Source organism: Ahaetulla prasina, chromosome 1, assembly GCF_028640845.1.
Source record: "Ahaetulla prasina isolate Xishuangbanna chromosome 1, ASM2864084v1, whole genome shotgun sequence".
Lineage (NCBI taxonomy): Eukaryota > Metazoa > Chordata > Lepidosauria > Squamata > Colubridae > Ahaetulla > Ahaetulla prasina.
Genome location: NC_080539.1, coordinates 227651660 through 227669367, shown reverse-complemented (window position 1 = coordinate 227669367; position 17708 = coordinate 227651660).

Genomic DNA, 17708 nt, shown 5'->3' with positions numbered 1-17708 from the left:
CATTACATTACATTACATTACATTACATTACATTACATTACATTACATTACATTACATTACATTACATTACATTACATTACATTACATTACATTACATTACATTACATTACATTACATTACATTACATTACATTACATTACATTACATTACATTACATTACATTACATTACATTACATTACATTACATTACATTACATTACATTACATTACATTACATTACATTACATTACATTACATTACATTACATTACATTACATTACATTACATTACATTACATTACATTACATTACATTACATTACATTACATTACATTACATTACATTACATTACATTACATTACATTACATTACATTACATTACATTACATTACATTACATTACATTACATTACATTACATTACATTACATTACATTACATTACATTACATTACATTACATTACATTACAATAGATGATTCTATGAGTTAAACTTAGGTCTTGTCGAAGGCGACGGAGTTCCAAGTTTTCCAAGCCCAGGATTTCAAGTCTAGTGGGATAAGGTATTTTGTTGTTTACAGAGGAATACAGAAAGATACAGAAAGATCTTGACAGACTAGAACATTGGGCACTATCTAACAAAATGAAATTCAACAGTGAAAAAAGTAAGGTTCTACATTTAGGCCAAAAAAACAGAATGCACAGGTACCATATATGTGATACCTTGCTCAATAGTAGTAACTGTGAGAGGGATCTTGGAGTCCTAGTGGACAACCATTTAGATATGAGCCAGCAGTGTGCAGCAGCTGCCAAAAAAGCCAACACATTTCTGGGCTGCATAAACAGAGGGATAGAATCAAGATCACGTGAAGTGTTAATACCATTTTATAATGCCTTAGTAAGGCCACACTTGGAATACTGCATTCAGTTTTGGTCGCCACGATGTAAAAAAGATATTGAGACTCTAGAAAGAGTGCAGAGAAGAGCAACAAAGATGATTAGGGGACTGGAGGCTAAAACATAAAGTAGGATTGCTGGAATTGGGTATGTCTAATTTGATGAAAAGAAGGACTAGGGGTGACATGATAGCAGTGTTCCAATATCTCAGGAGTTGCCACAAAGAAGAGGAAGTCAAGCTATTTTCCAAAGCACCTGAAGACGGGACAAGAAGCAATTGATGGAAATTAATCAAGGAGAGAAACAACCTAGAACTAAGGAGAAATTTCTCGACTGTTAGAACTATTAATCAGTAGAACTTGCCTCCAGAAGTTGTGAATGCTTCAACACTGGAAGTTTTTTAAGAAGATAACCATGCGTCTGAAATGGTATAGGGTTTCCTGTCTGAGCAGCAGGTTGGACTAGAAGACCTCCAAGGTCCCTCCCAGCTCTGTTATTCTATTCTATTCTATTCTATTCTACTCTACTCTACTCTACTCCTACTCTACTCTATTCTATTCTATTCTATTCTATTCTATTCTATTCTATTCTATTCTATTCTATTCTATTCTATAGAAAACAGACATCACCTTGCTTTCCCTCTTAATCTTTCTATTTTAATCAGAGAAACAGTCATGATTTGCCTTTTCAAATTTATTAGTCTTTTTGCTTTTTAAGAAATTTCTCTGAAGCTCCAACATGTTTAATGCACGTCTTCCTCCTCCTCATGAACTGAAATGCTGTGGGATGAGATTCCATGTGCTTTTGCAAGGCAGTTGGTGCCATCCCATCCCACATCAGATTCTTAGAGAAAGATATCTGCACACAGGGCCTTTTCAAGGTCTCTGAGAGCTCCAGGGGTAAAATACTAATTTCAAACACAGCCCCAAACCCCGTCTACTTCTCACCTCCTGTGCTGGATTTTTTTTAAGAAAAAATCATTAATAGCCAACTAAACAAGGAATCCCAAACTGCTAAATATATATATATATATATATCTAGAGATTGTATTTGAGCCAATTAGTTGTACTGCTTTTAAAGAAAATAATGGATCCATCTGAACATTTCAAATACTGAACTGTATTTTGAATGAAGCCTTCAAAAAGACCTGGCTTGCACTTCAGTTTGCTTTCAGAGATGAATAATGCTCATCACCTTCTGTTTGTCTTTTTCTATGTTTTGTTTCCTCCCAAATTGGCACTGAATTCCACACAAATCCTCCTGCCTCCTTATCTCAAAGTGGAATTCAATATTTCAGAGAAGAGCACTGCGCATCTCTAACTATTGGTTCCTGTGAAGAAGCCATCAACATTCATTAGGCTTTTAAACTCTCCAATGACAGATCAGCCTGACATAGCCTGGCTAATACCGATAATGGTACAAGAAATGGCAGAGGAAGAATGGGCAGGGATGGAGAAATGACAATGGGAGTCAACAAGCAAGGGAGAAACAGATGGCAAATAGAGAGGGAAGTCACAGAAAGAAAACAAAGCAGTGATTGTATAATACTAAATATATAACCAAGAGAAAACCACTGTGGGATGCTACAAATGACTAAATGCAGCCTAGCTGCCAAGCCCCTCAAGTGCAGGCACATGACGGGGAGGGGGGGGGGGACTCACCAGGATCTTGAATTTTTTTTTTTGTTTACATTTATATCCCGCCCTTCTCTGAAGACTCAGGGCGGCTTACAGTGTATAAGGCAATAGTCTCATTCTATATGTATATTTTTTACAAAGTCAACTTATTGCCCCCCCAACAATCTGGGTCCTCATTTTACCTACCTTATAAAGGATGGAAGGCTGAGTCAACCTTGGGCCAGGCTGGAACCTGCAGTAATTGCAGGCTACTGTGTTCTAATAACAGGCTTCTTAACAGCCTGAGCTATCCCGGCCCTGGTTTATAAGTACCACCCCCCGGGTAGGTTCGTTGGAACCAGTCATAAGGTGAGGATTATCTGAACTTACACAACTTTTCCAATCACATGATTAAGAATTAAATGGAAGTGCTTGAAGGTCCAGGTTTCTTACTCAGGAAAGCAGATGGTGACTGGCTCCATTATTTCTGGTTTCAATCTGATACTGAAAGGGATTATTCCAGATATTACAAATATTTAGTTGAGGTCTTTCTTTCAAAGAACAGTGCAACTATAAACCTGACACTCAGGTCTACTCAATATCAGTTACCATCTAATAACAATGTAAGATAAAAGATATACTACATTATTATTATTATTATTATTATTATTATTATTATTATTATTATTATTATTATTATTATTATTATTTACTTTATTCATTAAAAATGAAACTCAGTCAACTGAACATTCAAAAATGCATCACAAATACCATTGACTGGTGCTAATGGTTGATACAGGTTGCTGCCAGCGTCCTAGGTATCAACCAAGTATCTTCTTAAGATGTACAATGTTCCAAGTAGCGCAGTTTTTTGCAGTTCTGCTGGTGTTATTGCAGGAAGCTGCAATTTGTTGATGCATCTTATAAAATTCTTGGACATTTATTTATTTATTTATTTATTTGTTCACACTTTTATACTGCCCTATCTCCCCAGGGACTCAGGGCGGTTTACAGCCATATAAAACACATATATATACAGAATAAAACACCAATTAAAAAAACTTATTACATAAGGCCGAATATTTAAAATAAGAATATAAATAATAAAACCCCATTAAAATCCGATTTAAAATTTAAAACATTTAAAAATTCTAGTCCAGTCCTGCGCAAATAAATAGATGTGTCTTAAGCTCACGGCGGAAGGTTCGAAGGTCAGGAAGTTGGCGAAGTCCTGGGGGAAGCTCGTTCCAGAGGGTGGGGGCCCCCACAGAAAAGGCCCTTCCCCTGGGTATCGCCAGTCGGCACTGCCTGGCCGACGGCTCCCTATTATATTATGTGAGAGCGCACGGGTCGGTGAGAGGCAATCGGTGGCAGCAGACGGTCCCGTAAGTAGCCCGGCCCTATGCCATGGAGCGTTTTGAAGATCATTACCAAAATCTTGAAGTGCACCCGGAAGGCCACAGGCAGCCAGTGCAGTCTGCGCAGGAGAGGTGTTACATGGGAGCCACGAGGGGCTCCCTCTATCACCCGCGCACCGCATTTTGAACTACCTGGAGTCTCCGGGTGCTCCTCAAGGGGAACCCATGTAGAGAGCATTGCAGTAATCCAGACGGGATGTCACGAGAGCATGAGTGACCGTGCATAGGGCATCCCGGTCTAGAAAGGGGCGCAACTGGCGAACCAGGCAAACCTGGTAAAAAGCTCTCCTGGAGACGGCCATCAAATGGTCTTCAAAAGACAGCCGTCCATCCAGGAGGACGCCCAAGTTGCGCACCCTCTCCATTGGGGCCAATGACTCGCCCCCAACAGTCAGCCGCGGCTGCAGCTGACTGTACCGGGATGCCAGCATCCACAGCCACTCCGTCTTGGAGGGACATGGTACCAAGTGCCCCAATGACAATGGGTATCACTGTTACATGTTTCATCCATAGCTGTGTAGTTTCGATGGCCAGGTTGCGATATTTCATGATTTTTTCCAGTTCTTTTTCTTCGACTCTGGCATCTCCTGATACCATGATGTCAGTAAATTGTACATTTCGGTTTTCCACAGCTGTGATATCTGGTGTGTTGTGTTCCAAGTGACGGTCCATCTGTATTCTTATTCTTATTCTTATTCTTATATTATATTATATTATATTATATTATATTATATTATATTATATTATATTATATTATATTATATTATATTATATTACATTACATTACATTATATTATTATAAGTACAATATTTATACTTATCTCAGATGTGACATATAAGTAATTGTATACTTATATTTAGCTTTCTTTAAAATAATTTGCTTCATTTAAAATAGGCACACAATATCTGGGCTGCAAAAATCTGGATGATCTCTAGATCAGGGGTCTTCAAACTGTGGGCCACGGCCCACTAGTGGGCCATGAGGGGTTTGCAACCAGGTCGTGGAAACAGCAGATGTGCACAGTCATGTGTATCCTCAACTGCGGGCGAGCGCATGCATGCACATTCCATTTGTGTGCATAAATGGAGCTGTGCATGTGCTTGGTGGCCATTTGCATGAACAATCCCCTCCCCCCTTGCCGGTCCACATAGCTGGAAACATTGGGGGACTCTCTTCTAGATGACATTTTGCTGCCCTCTCATATCTTCTGGAGCCCATTTATAACAAGGTTAACCTAAAGAGCAATGAAATATTTTGAAGTGATACTTATTTTAAAATGTACCGTGTTTCCCCAAAAATAAGACCCTGTCTTATATTTTTTTTGAACCCTGAAATAAGCGCTTGGCCTTATTGCCATGCACTCAAAAGCCCAATTGGGCTTATTATCAGGGGATGTCTTCTTTGGGGGGAAACAGGGTAGTAGTTGTCCCACTGTGTGGAGGGAATGGCTTTGAGGGACAGGAGGAAGAATCTTTTCTAAGGTAAACAATCAGACAAATATGGCTTGTGTCCAGTCCAAGAAACTTATTTGAGAAAATGCCTCAATCAGGTCCGTCCCTAGTCTACAGGAAGATAAAGGATGGGGGAAGAAGGGAGAAGCCCATTCAAACTTTCAAGATTCTGTCAGTGTAGCTGTTCTGATAAAAGTAGTCTTAGACCTATATGTCACTGGTTTCTTAGTCTGGTGCAACTTATAGGGTTGACACGCTGTCAAATGCTGACAGGTAAGCAAGATAAAGGACTCTTAACTGTCAAAGCTTCAATTGCATTTGAGGAGGATTTCAAAAGGCAAATTGATTTCAATATATCATCCTAGATTGGCCTAAAAGTGGCACTTGAACCAGGCTTGAGCTGCTTAGAGAATACCCACCCATATGCAGAAGCACAGATAATCACACCATTGAATTTTTAGACCATGGCATTGTCGCCGCTTCTTCCTTCTAATTCCCTTTGGTGCCATATTTATGCTTTTAAAAGAGGGCTAGCAGAAGACAATCTGAATCCATTAGACGACCTCTAGATGATTGAGGATTTCTATGCTTTTCCCTTTTGGAAATGTAACATTATTTTTATTATTAGGAACATCATTAGCCTGTGCAAAATATCCGCAGCAGATGGCATTCCGCATCTATGGCTGTAAAAACCCGTTTCATCAGGAAGAGCCTGAAACCTCCTTATTTTTTCAATTTGGCAAACGGACAACATGGTTATTGATTTGTTAGTTTAAGGATAATAATATGGAAGGCATAAACAAAACCAACATAGGGGGGGGGTTTTCTGGCCAAAAGATGAAACAAAACTCCTGGTGGAATACCTGATCTGTTCCCACCCCCACCCCATAGAAGAGAGGGGGTCACCAAAGGGAAAAAATCCCAGCTGAGAAGTAAGATTTGCAAGTGATATAATCAGAAGTGGGTTTCAGCAGGTTCTGACCAATTCTGGAGGACCGATAGTGGAAATTTTGAGTATTTCGGAGAACCGGCAAATACCACCTCTGACTGGCCCCACCCCCATCTATTCTCTGCCTCCCGAGTCCCAGCTGATCGGGAGGAAATGGGGATTTTGCAGTAACCTTCCCTTGGATTGGGGAGGGAATGGAGATTTTACAGTATCCTTCACCTTGAGTGGGGAGGGAATGGAGATTTTACAGTAGCCTTCCCCTGGATTAGGGAGGGAATGGGGATTTTGCAGGAACCTTCCCCTGGAGTGGGGAGAGAATGAGGATTTTATAGGATCCTTCCCCTGCCACGCCCACCAAGCCATGCCCACCAAGCCACACCCACAGAACCAGTAGTAAAAAATTTTGAAACCCACCACTGGATATAATATAGAAAGTGGAGTCCTTGGCTCAGGTGAATGGGTAGAGGCATAACTACAGAGTTGAGAGTATACTAAACTAGCATGCTCTCTGTATGCGTGTTTGTAACGAGCCGATGCAGTCACATGCCATAGGAAACAGTAATGAATCAAGAGAAGAAATTTGCTTAAATTTAACTACTTTCCTTTTTGTCCGTGATTCTGTCTATTACTGTCCATTGTGTGATGCAGAGCAATTTAAGTAAGTAAGCTTATCCTTTGACTCTTCAGCAGAGAGAAATTGATGACTGAAATGTTCTCTTAGGTTACAGATGGTAGCTGGTTCCCACCCCGCCCCCCTTCTTTCTTTAATCTAGGTAACACAATGCGCTTCATGCAAGGCTTTGAAATTATGAACCAGGACATCCATTATATTATCTGATTAAATGTGATTTCATTCAAATGTCCACTCCTGTTCAGTTGTGCCTGGTTCTTATTTGAATTACGTGCTTCCCAAAAGCCATGTGAGGCAGGCAAAAAGAAGCCGTTTCTTTGCGTAAGAAATAGCACTAAATTCCCACTTTAGAAACTGTTTGGCATTTGCAATTATTGCTTCTGCTACCAAGGAAAAAGTGGGGAAAAAAGTGATTCCGTTGTGTGTGAAGCTGCCAGTTTGGGGCTTCATCAAATTGCTATGGTAGGAATGAATTTTTCATGAAAGTCCAAAATTGTATAGACATTTTTTGCTAGGCTGTTGGGCAGATACTCAATATTTAAAATAAAAGCAGAAATCATGAATAACAGCCCCAAAGAGCTCTTTCTCAGAAAATACCCGGAAAACATGAGAAAAAGAAAAGAAGGAATGATGCATTTTCTTACGAGCAGAAATCACATTTGCTAATTTAACTAATAAGCTTAGCCACAACACCTTAGGGAAACCAAAATAAGTGTGCCTCTTCCAATTATTTCTTGACCAAATAACATCCCCATAGCCTCCAGGAGGGAAATGTTCTTCATGACTATCTAAGAAACATTGGAGAACAGAATTTGAAAACTGTTTCTACAGAAGTTGATCAAATGTTTATTCTTATTGAGGTTCATTAAGTACACTGTAATTAGGCAACGCAGGCATGGTGTGAAGCTTGCAGAGATCAGTCCTAAAATGGTAGAGATATCTATGGTGGAGGAATTTATGACAAATAATGGATAACCTTAACGTTTCTCATTCTCCTTCACTCAAGACACTGCCTCCAAACTGCCATTGTTGGGGCTGTGTGAGTGGATCTGTAAGGGAGCTTAGATCCTGTAAACCAGGGGTGTCAAACTCAAGGCTTGTAGACCGTATCCAGCCCACGGGGTGCTTAGATCTGGCCCATGGGGCAGCCCTGGAAACAGTGAAAGACTGGCCTATGGTGCCTCTGCCAATGAAAACAGAGCTCAGGAAGCTCCATTTTGCCAGCAGAGGATTGCAGGAGGCCATCGCAGATGAAAGCGGAGCTCATAAGGGCCATGGCAGCCCCCCCCGAGCTCTGTTTTCATCAGCAGAGGGTTGCAGGAGGCATCGCAGATGAAAATGGAGCTCACAAGGACCGCTGGCATCCCTCCCAAACTCAATTTTTGCAGGCAGAGGGTTGCAGGAGACCATTGCGGGCGAAACAGAGCTCGGGAGCCCGTTCTCATTCGCAAATTACTCGGGCCACCTCAGGCGTCCCCGACACAAGTGATGTTGAACTGGCCATACCTACCGTGGCCATGCCCCTCCCCCCGAGGTCATACACAACCCTGATGTGGCCCTCATTGAAACTGAGTTTGACACCCCTGCTGTAAACTGTGGGCTTGATTTCCATTCTTCTCATATATGGATTTTTCTTCTGTCCCTTGGGGAAATCTGCAGGACTCTATAGGACTACACCTAATTTACTCTAATTGTATGCTGTTAATTTCATTTTTTTTCTTTCCAAACCCAACTTTTGTAATTTGACATTCTATTTATCTTGCCTCTTAATTTAGACTCTATTAATCTGTTGTGATGAGTAATCAGCTTTATTACAATTTAAGCAGGAGTCTCAAAATTGTGCAGAGGTTATAACGATTAATCAAACATAGACATTTATTTCCAAGTGCTGAACATCAAATAAAATTGTTTGATGACTTTAATACACTATTAAAATTTATATATGAATTAGCTGATTGTCATTGACGCTTCAGGTGCACTGTGCTCTATTTATAACATGTGCTTCTAAATGTATTATTAGAAATTCATGAAAATGGCTATGAATTCATGCAGGTTTTAATGAGAATGTTTAAAAGCCTAAGAATAAAAAAGTTACCCAGGTCATGGTAAATTCAGTGATATATTAAAATCATATAGATCTTTGACATTACTTTTATTATCTGAAAACTCTTATTATTTATAAAATAGCCTCCATAACCATATTAATGTATCAGGTTGCATTTTGTCTAAAATTTTGCTCTTTAACTCCAATTTCCTCTTATCAGCCCCATTATTTTGTTATGCCAATACACATATTTTTTAAGTGTATTCCATGCAGAAATTTTCAGGCTTTAATTTTTTTCCAGTTGCATGAAAAGTAGTGCAATCTTCCTCTGTATTCAGTACAATCTGTGAATACCTTCTAACTAGTTTTTAATTGAAAAGAATAAGTATGACAGAGAAAATTGAAAATGAGAAGAACATTAAAAAAATGAAAGTAGGGTGGTAAGAATGTAAAGATAGGAAGTTAAGAAAAGGGAGGAAAAGGAAACTTGCAAAGAATGGAAGGATTTATTTTTCTTTCCCAAATTATATCTAAAGACTTAGATTCCTTTCCACAGAAATCTGATATTGGTGGAGTGATTACGTTTTTAATCTATTTCTGTAATATAGCCAGATGATTGTCCAGCAAAATATGTTGAAGGTTTTGTTAGGAATGCTAGAATCTAAAATACCACAGAATAGAAGTTACTTCTCTGGTAATATTGCACTACTAACCAGACCATACAAAACATTTGCTAGACCGATTCTTGAATACAGCTCATCTGTCTGGAACCCACACTGCATATCGGACATTAATACAATTGAGTGTGTCCAGAAATATTTCACAAGAAGAGTCCTCCACTCCTCTGCTTGCAACAAAAATGCTTGCAGGCGATCGCGTGCCTCGATCCCTCTGACTTTTCCCGTTCCCCAGATGGTCAAGACCCTCAGAGCCTGGGCCTTCGGCTTATGTTATGCAACGCACGGTCCGTGGCCAATAAGGCCCCCCTAATACATGATCTTATTCAGGGGGGCGCCGCGGATCTTATAGGCGTTACGGAAACCTGGTTGGGCACTGAAGGGGGCATGCCCCTGGTTGAAATGTGCCCACCGGGCTTCCGTGCATTCCATCAGCCGAGGGCTCAGGGTAGGGGTGGGGGGGTGGCGGTTGTTATCAAAGAGAGTCTAGAGCCGAGGGAGACCACTGTACCTCAGATTGCCGGGTGTGAATCCCTCTTCGTGAGATGGGGTCATAGGTGTCAGATGGGCTTGCTGGTCGCGTACCTGGCTCCTTGCTGCATGACAGCTGCCCTGCCCGAGCTCCTGGAGGTACTTGCTGGGGTGGCAGTGGAGACCCCCAGACTCTTAGTCATGGGGGACTTTAACTTGCCATCTTCCGGCTCGTCATCAACAGCAGCTCGGGAGTTCATGGCTTCCATGACGGCCTTGGACCTGACTCAAGTAGTGGATGGTCCCACTCACATCGGGGGAGGCACACTGGACCTGATTTTTATCTCTGGTCAGTGGTTGAAGGATCTGGACTTGAGAGATGTAGTCACAGAACCTTTGTCATGGTCAGGTCACTCTCTCCTTCGCCTAGACTTTCTGACCACCACTCAACACCGCAGGGAGACGGAACCACCACGTTGGTTCCGTCCCAGGTGCCTGATGGACCCGGAGAGGTTCCGGACGGAGCTTGGGCCGTTTCCTGAGGGTTTGGCTCACGGCATGGCCGAGGAACTAGCCGCAGCCTGGGAACGGGCTGCGGCTGGGACTTTAGACCGTGTCGTGCCTTTGCAGCCTCTGACCCGGCGTAGATCCCAACTGGCTCCTTGGTTTTCCGAGGAGCTGAGGGGGATGAAACGCCGGAGAAGACGCCTAGAGAGTTCCTGGAGGTCTAGCCGTTCAGAGGCTGATCAGAGGTCCTATAATAGGGCCTACCTAGTGGCACTGAGGGAAGCGAGGTGCTGCCATGCCTCCTCCCTCATTGCATCGGCAGATAACCTCCCAGCCGCCCTGTTTCGGGTGACTCATTCCCTCCTTCACCAGGGGGGGGGCGGGATGACCCGTTGCAGGGACGTGCTGAGGAGTTTAACGGTTATCTATACGATAAAATCGTTCAGCTTCGGGACGGTTTGGACCGAAGTTGCGGTGATTCAGATGGGGCGTCTGAGGGTGGTCTTGGTGACATTGTTTGGGATGAGTTTGACCCTGTGGCTCCCGAGGACATGGACAGGTTGTTGGGTAGGTTGAATGCCACCACGTGTTTACTGGACCCATGCCCCTCCTGGTTGGTGCTGGCCACTCAGGAGGTGACACGAGGCTGGCTCCAGGCGATTACGAGCGCTTCTTTGTTGGAGGGAGTCTTTCCGGCCGCCTTGAAAGAGGCGGTGGTGAGGCCCCTCCTCAAGAAGCCTTCCCTGGACCCGGCTGGTTTAGGTAATTATCGTCCGGTCTCCAACCTTCGCTTCACGGCAAAGGTTGTAGAGAGTATGGTGGCATATTAGTTTCCCCTGCACCTGGATGAAACTGTCTATCTAGACCCGTTGCAGTCCGGTTTCCGGCCCGGTTACAGCACTGAGACGGCTTTGGTCGCATTGGTGGATGATCTCTGGAGGGCCAGGGATAGGGGTTGTTCCTCTGCCCTGGTCCTATTAGACCTCTCAGCGGCTTTTGATACCATCGACCATGGTATCCTGCTGCGCCGGTTGGAGGGATTGGGAGTGGGAGGCACCGTTTATCGGTGGTTCTCCTCCTATCTCTCCGATCGGTCGCAGACGGTGTTGACAGGGGGGCAGAGGTCGGCCCCGAGGCGCCTCACTTGTGGGGTGCCGCAGGGGTCGATTCCTTCGGCCCTTCTGTTCAACATCTATATGAAGCCGCTGGGTGAGATCATCAGTGGTTTCGGTGTGAGGTACCAACTGTACGCTGATGACACCCAGCTGTACTTTTCCACACCGGACCACCCCAACGAAGCTATCGAAGTGCTATCCCGGTGTTTGGAAGCCGTACGGGTCTGGATGGGGAGAAACAGGCTCAAGCTCAATCCCTCCAAGACAGAGTGGCTGTGGATGCCGGCATCCCGGTACAGTCAGCTGAGTCCACGGCTGACTGTTGGAGGCGAGTCATTGGCCCCGATGGAGAGGGTGCGCAACTTGGGCGTCCTCCTGGATGAACGGCTGTCTTTTGAAGATCACTTGACGGCCGTCTCCAGGAGAGCTTTCTACCAGGTTCGCCTGGTGCGCCAGTTGCGCCCCTTTCTAGACCGGGATGCCTTATGCACAGTCACTCACGCCCTCGTGACGTCTCGTCTGGATTACTGCAATGCTCTCTACATGGGGCTCCCCTTGAGGGGCATCCGGAGGCTTCAGTTAGTCCAGAATGCGGCTGCGCGGGTGATAGAGGGAGCCCCTCATGGCTCCCGTGTGACACCTATCCTGCGCAGACTGCACTGGCTACCTGTGGCCTTCTGGGTGCGCTTCAAGGTTTTGGTAACCATCTTCAAAGCGCTCCATGGCATAGGGCCGGGCTATTTACGGGACCGCCTACTGCTACCGAATACCTCTCACCGACCCGTGCGCTCCCACAGAGAGGGACTCCTCAGGGTGCCGTCAGCTAGGCAGTGCCGTCTGGCGACACCCAGGGGAAGGGCCTTCTCTGTGGGGGCTCCCACCCTCTGGAACGAACTCCCCCCAGGACTTCGGCAACCTCCGGACCTCCGAACCTTCCATCGCGAGCTCAAAACACATCTATTCATCTGCGCAGGACTGGATTAGATTTTAAATTTATATGGGTTTTAATGGGTTTTATTATTTATTATTTATACTGCTTTTTAATAATTCGGCTATGTAAAATAAGTTTTTTAACTGCTATTTTAGTCTGTATTTATATGTATTTTTACTTGCCTGTGAACCGCCCTGAGTCCCTAGGGAGATAGGGCGGTATATAAATATGATAAAATAAATAAATAAAATAAACAAAATACTTTATGCTACCAGACTTGAAATTCTGGGTTTAGAAAATTTAGAACTACGCCGCTTTTGGTATGACCTGAGCATAGCTCATAAAATCATCTGCTACAATGTCCTACCTGTCAATGACTACTTCAGCTTCAACCTCAACTATATGCAAGCACACGATAGATACAAACTTAAAGTGAACTGCTCCAAACTCAAATGCAGAAAATATGACTTCAGCAATAGAGTGGTCATTGCCTGGAATGCACTACCAGACTCTGTGGTCTCATCCCAAAACCCCCAAAATTTTAAACTAAGACTGTCTACTGTTGTCCTCACCTAATTCCTAAGAGGTCTGTAACGGGCGTGCATAAGAGCACCAGCGTGCCTACCGTCCCTGTCCCAATGTTCCCTTTAATTGTATTCAATTTATGTATTCAATTCATGCTTATACTTATATATATTATCTGATATGTACTTGACAAAACAAACAAACAAACAAACAAACAAACAAACAAACAAACAAACAAAAATGAATGTAAGGGCTGCTACCTTTAATCAATTTTTCAGCAAATCTATTATAGGAACAGAGTAAAAAAGAAGAAGAAGAAAAGGAGCAGGTACTGGCTAAAACATAAAAGAGTATAAATTTCCTGGCCAAGACAAAAGGTGGGGGAAAGGAAATAAGGTTATTAGGAAATAATAGAGAATGCTTGAGAAGCAACACGGTTTTACTGCAATCTAAGGAGAGAAACCAGTAAGTTAGAAGGCAGAGAGGTGAAGAAAATCGAAGAGGCATAGCAGAACAACCTGAATCAAGCATCTAATAAATCATGTTTTCCTTACAGGAAATGCTTTCCAAACATGCACAAATGTATCCCTGTCGAACCATATGCTCTGCACCTTCATTGTATCCACCAAGCCAGGCAGGCTCTTCAGCAACAGCTACCAAACTCCTCCATCAGCATCGTTACCATAGGCAAAGCAGAGGACATCCTAGACTGGGGTTCAAGGGGTCCAGTCAAGAAAGGCAAACAATAAAAAGCTATCCACTACTTTTGATTTAGCTGAGAAAATGGAGGAACATGTCCAGAAAACCTATAGCAGAGGTGTCAAACGCAAAGCTCAGGGGCCGAATATGGCCCCCAGGGTGCTTAAATCTGGCCTGCGGGGCTGCCATAGAAATAGTGAAAGATCAGCCCGCGATACCTTTGGAGGCCGTTGCAGCCAAAAATGGAGCTCATGGGGGCTTCGTTCGGCCCTCCTGAGCTCTGTTTTCGGTGACAGGGTTGCAGGAGGCCGTTGCAGCCTAAAATGGAGCTCGGGAGCTCATTTTCTCTGGCAGAGCCTGACACAAGTGACGTCAAGCTGGCCATGCCCATCCTGGCCACACACACACCCCATCCCCCCAGCCCCCCCCCCCCCGAGGTCAAAGATAACCCTGATATGGCTCTCTATGAAAATGAGTTTGGATGCAAGGAAATGTTCCAAGCAAGAGGGTGATTAACAGAGCATCTTATGTTATGAGATAATCCTAGCATATCTCGGTGGCATCTGAATTGAGGAGCAACAGATGTGCCTGAAAGTGATCTTCTCAAACCTAGATCACCTGAAGCTTAATGCATAGAATATGTACTTACCTTTCTCTTTCACATGTGTTGCATGATGATGATTGGCTTGTTTGAGCCTGTGCAGACTATAAGTTAAATTGGGACCAACCTCATTTTTGCAACCCTCTTTGTAATTAATTCTAAGCGGCAAGGTTTAACATAGTGTGGGAAGCCTTCCCCCCCACCAGAGAATGAAATATTTTGGGGAATATTAAGAGGCAGAATATATTTCCCCAAAGGAGAAATAGAAAAACATGCTTTAAAGGCAGAAAGCAGCCCCAATTTCCTGCATAGTAAAACAGGCTCCAGCAGATGCCTGAAATCTTTAGAGGTAGATATTTTGTGCCCATTAAGAAATTCAGGCCAGCCTATTCACAAACAAAACACCTTCAACCACAGCTCCCCCAGGCTGGGATGAAAATTTACATTCTCCACCCAATTCTAAGAACAGGACACTATCTTTAGGACATAATAAGATTAACCCACCACCTGTCATGATTCCTCTGTGGCTTTCTTGTCTTCTTCCATCTTCCCTTAGTCTTCACACACCCAGTTTTAGGTCGACGTTCAGAGCTCAGGACCCTGGACAGCATCCCAGTTTCCAAGGAGCTGGTGGATTTTTAAAGGAGATTTGGCTTAATGTCAGGGTTCCAAGTAACACCACCAATGAAAGAAAACTGAGGCTTGAGTTTCCTCAAAGTTCCATTTTATTAGAGATGTCATATTGGCACATCTGGGAAAACCCGAATCGGAAAGCTTCCAGGTTTTTCCCACCCAAAGGAAAGTTCAAGTTCCTCCCCAACACCCATCTGTCCATCACATGGTCCAATCCAAGCATTGTCCCAACTGGAGATGCCTCCCAGTTCCAGCCATCCAGATGCAGGGCAAGATGTCCTTGACTTTCTGAGAAAGGAATGTTATTATGACTACATATCACCCTGGCTCCATACAACCCCCCCCCCATTTTCCCACAGTAGTAAATGTGGCAGGCCTTAAGGCCCAATGAAAAAGATGGCTTCCAGGCTTAACAACACCATTAGAATAGCAAAAGACACCAGGCTCACTACATTGCACAACCCCCTGCAGCATTTCAGAAACTGTATAAAAATCCTTTCACACATCAAATTAATTTGTCAGCATCCCAGAACCACATGCTGTTGCAGGTTCTGCTCATCAATAAACAGACCTTCTTTCCTCAGCAGCCAGCCTCCATTTTATTTCCAGCTTGGAAATAACCGGCTTGGAACTGAACCAGATGGATTTTTCTTCCGACAGTAGGCTTAATCAATCGCTCTACTCCCCATTTTATTAATTTTAAAGAGAAAGGCTCTGCACTTCTATATTCACTTTTCTTGGAATAGGACAGGGGACAATTTATTTCTGAACATCACTTTTTTTTTTTACTGGATAATTTGGAAAAGTATTTTCCTAATCAGAGCTGCTTTTCTTCTCTGCTTAAAAACAGCTCAATGACACCTGAGCTCTGAGCTTATGAAAAGTTAAAGATAAAAAGGAAATATTTTTTTCTTTGACTCGCCTGGAGCAGTTGTAAAAGTAAATCTCCATGGTAGATTGACCTCTAAATATCTTTTGCTGCTGTTAAGCAGGCCAGAGAACAAGGTGTCAAAGATCCTTAACTCTTATCTTTGACTCATTGCTTTCTTTTAATTAGAGATAGGAAATGGTCGTGCTTTCTCCAAATTTGCAAGGGGTAAGAGCAGGCTGTGATAATCGGCCTTGTCATTTGTGTGTGCATGTTTGGTTTTAAAGATGAGAAAGGGTTCCTGCTTCGGAAGAGGAGGCTCTGCCGGTTTGTGGCTCTGCTTCATTATCAGGAAAAGCTCCAGAAATTTATTCTGTTCCTTTTGGTAACAGAGGCAATGGCTTAGAGGCCAGCAACTCAATTACAAGAGTTTTGTTCGTTGGGGAAACAAGAGAATTTCTTGTTGAAATAGGGATTGTGGCTAAAGTATGCTGATGCTTCCCCCTTAAAGTCCATAAATTATTATTTTTAATTCACCACCTCTTCTTTGAATCGCAAGCTGACATGGAAACACACCCTCTTCAAATATTAAATCTTCAGTTTCAGTGGACTAAACTGGTGATTTTCATGATGGAGGTTAGCACCCACTCAAGTCCTAGAAGAATGAAATATTCTAGGAAATATTAAAAAGGCAGAATATTATATTTCCCTGGGTGAGAAAAGGAGAAGCATGTTTTTAAAGACAAAGCAGCTCTTTTCTTTCAGCTCCAGGGCGATGGGATTAAGACCTTCACCCTCAGGACATGATGGGATTCGCTTCATTACCTCATCACCCAGCAAGATTCAACCAAGCCTGGGACTCAAGACAACCTACAAAGTTACTCCTGCATGGCCCCATGGGAGTCTGACAACCAGTCAGGATATCTGCCCTTACACAGGAACAGGAAGCTCCAAGGTGGGACCCATGAGAGGGTATAAATCTCTTTCTCTCTCTCTCTCTCACCCATGTGCTTGATTGCCCATGACCTCAAACCATGTGGTCCTGCCCACCATTAAACCATCTTTCCAAACAGCTTATATGCTTCCGGTGTCTTTTTCCCCACTTGGAACTGAACCCAGATGGACATTTTTTCCAACAGAGGTATGGAATAAAAATGGTTTCTTCCCCTCACCTCCCACCCCCAATGTAAATCACCAGCAGGTTTCATTTGTGCAGAAGAGTGGGGTGACACAGAAGCCATGTTTTATTTAACTCTATCTGGGAATTGGAGGCCATGATTAATATTAGCCTGCCCAAGTTTCTTTCACACCTTTGAAAAAAATGAGTCATGGTTAACTTCTTGTAAGTCAGGCCCCAAATTGTACCACTTGAAAAACAGGGTTAGCACCAGGGTTCTACTTACCTTTACTACCGGTTCGCAATGGGACCGTACGCGCAGATCACCCATGATGACATCATGGCAGGTAGCCAGAGCCTTCCGTCGGTTTTACTACCAGTTCTATAGAACTGGACCAAACCGGGAGCAACCCACCACTGGTTAGCACTGGTCATAGCTCCAGGTCCCCATTTTACTCCTCCTAGGAATAAGGATGTTGAACATTTTCATTCTATCCTCCCAAAATCTAAAGTGGCTACAGGTACTTTGATGCTTTTTCATTAAAGCCCAGTACATTTTTAAAATGTACCAAAACTCAAAG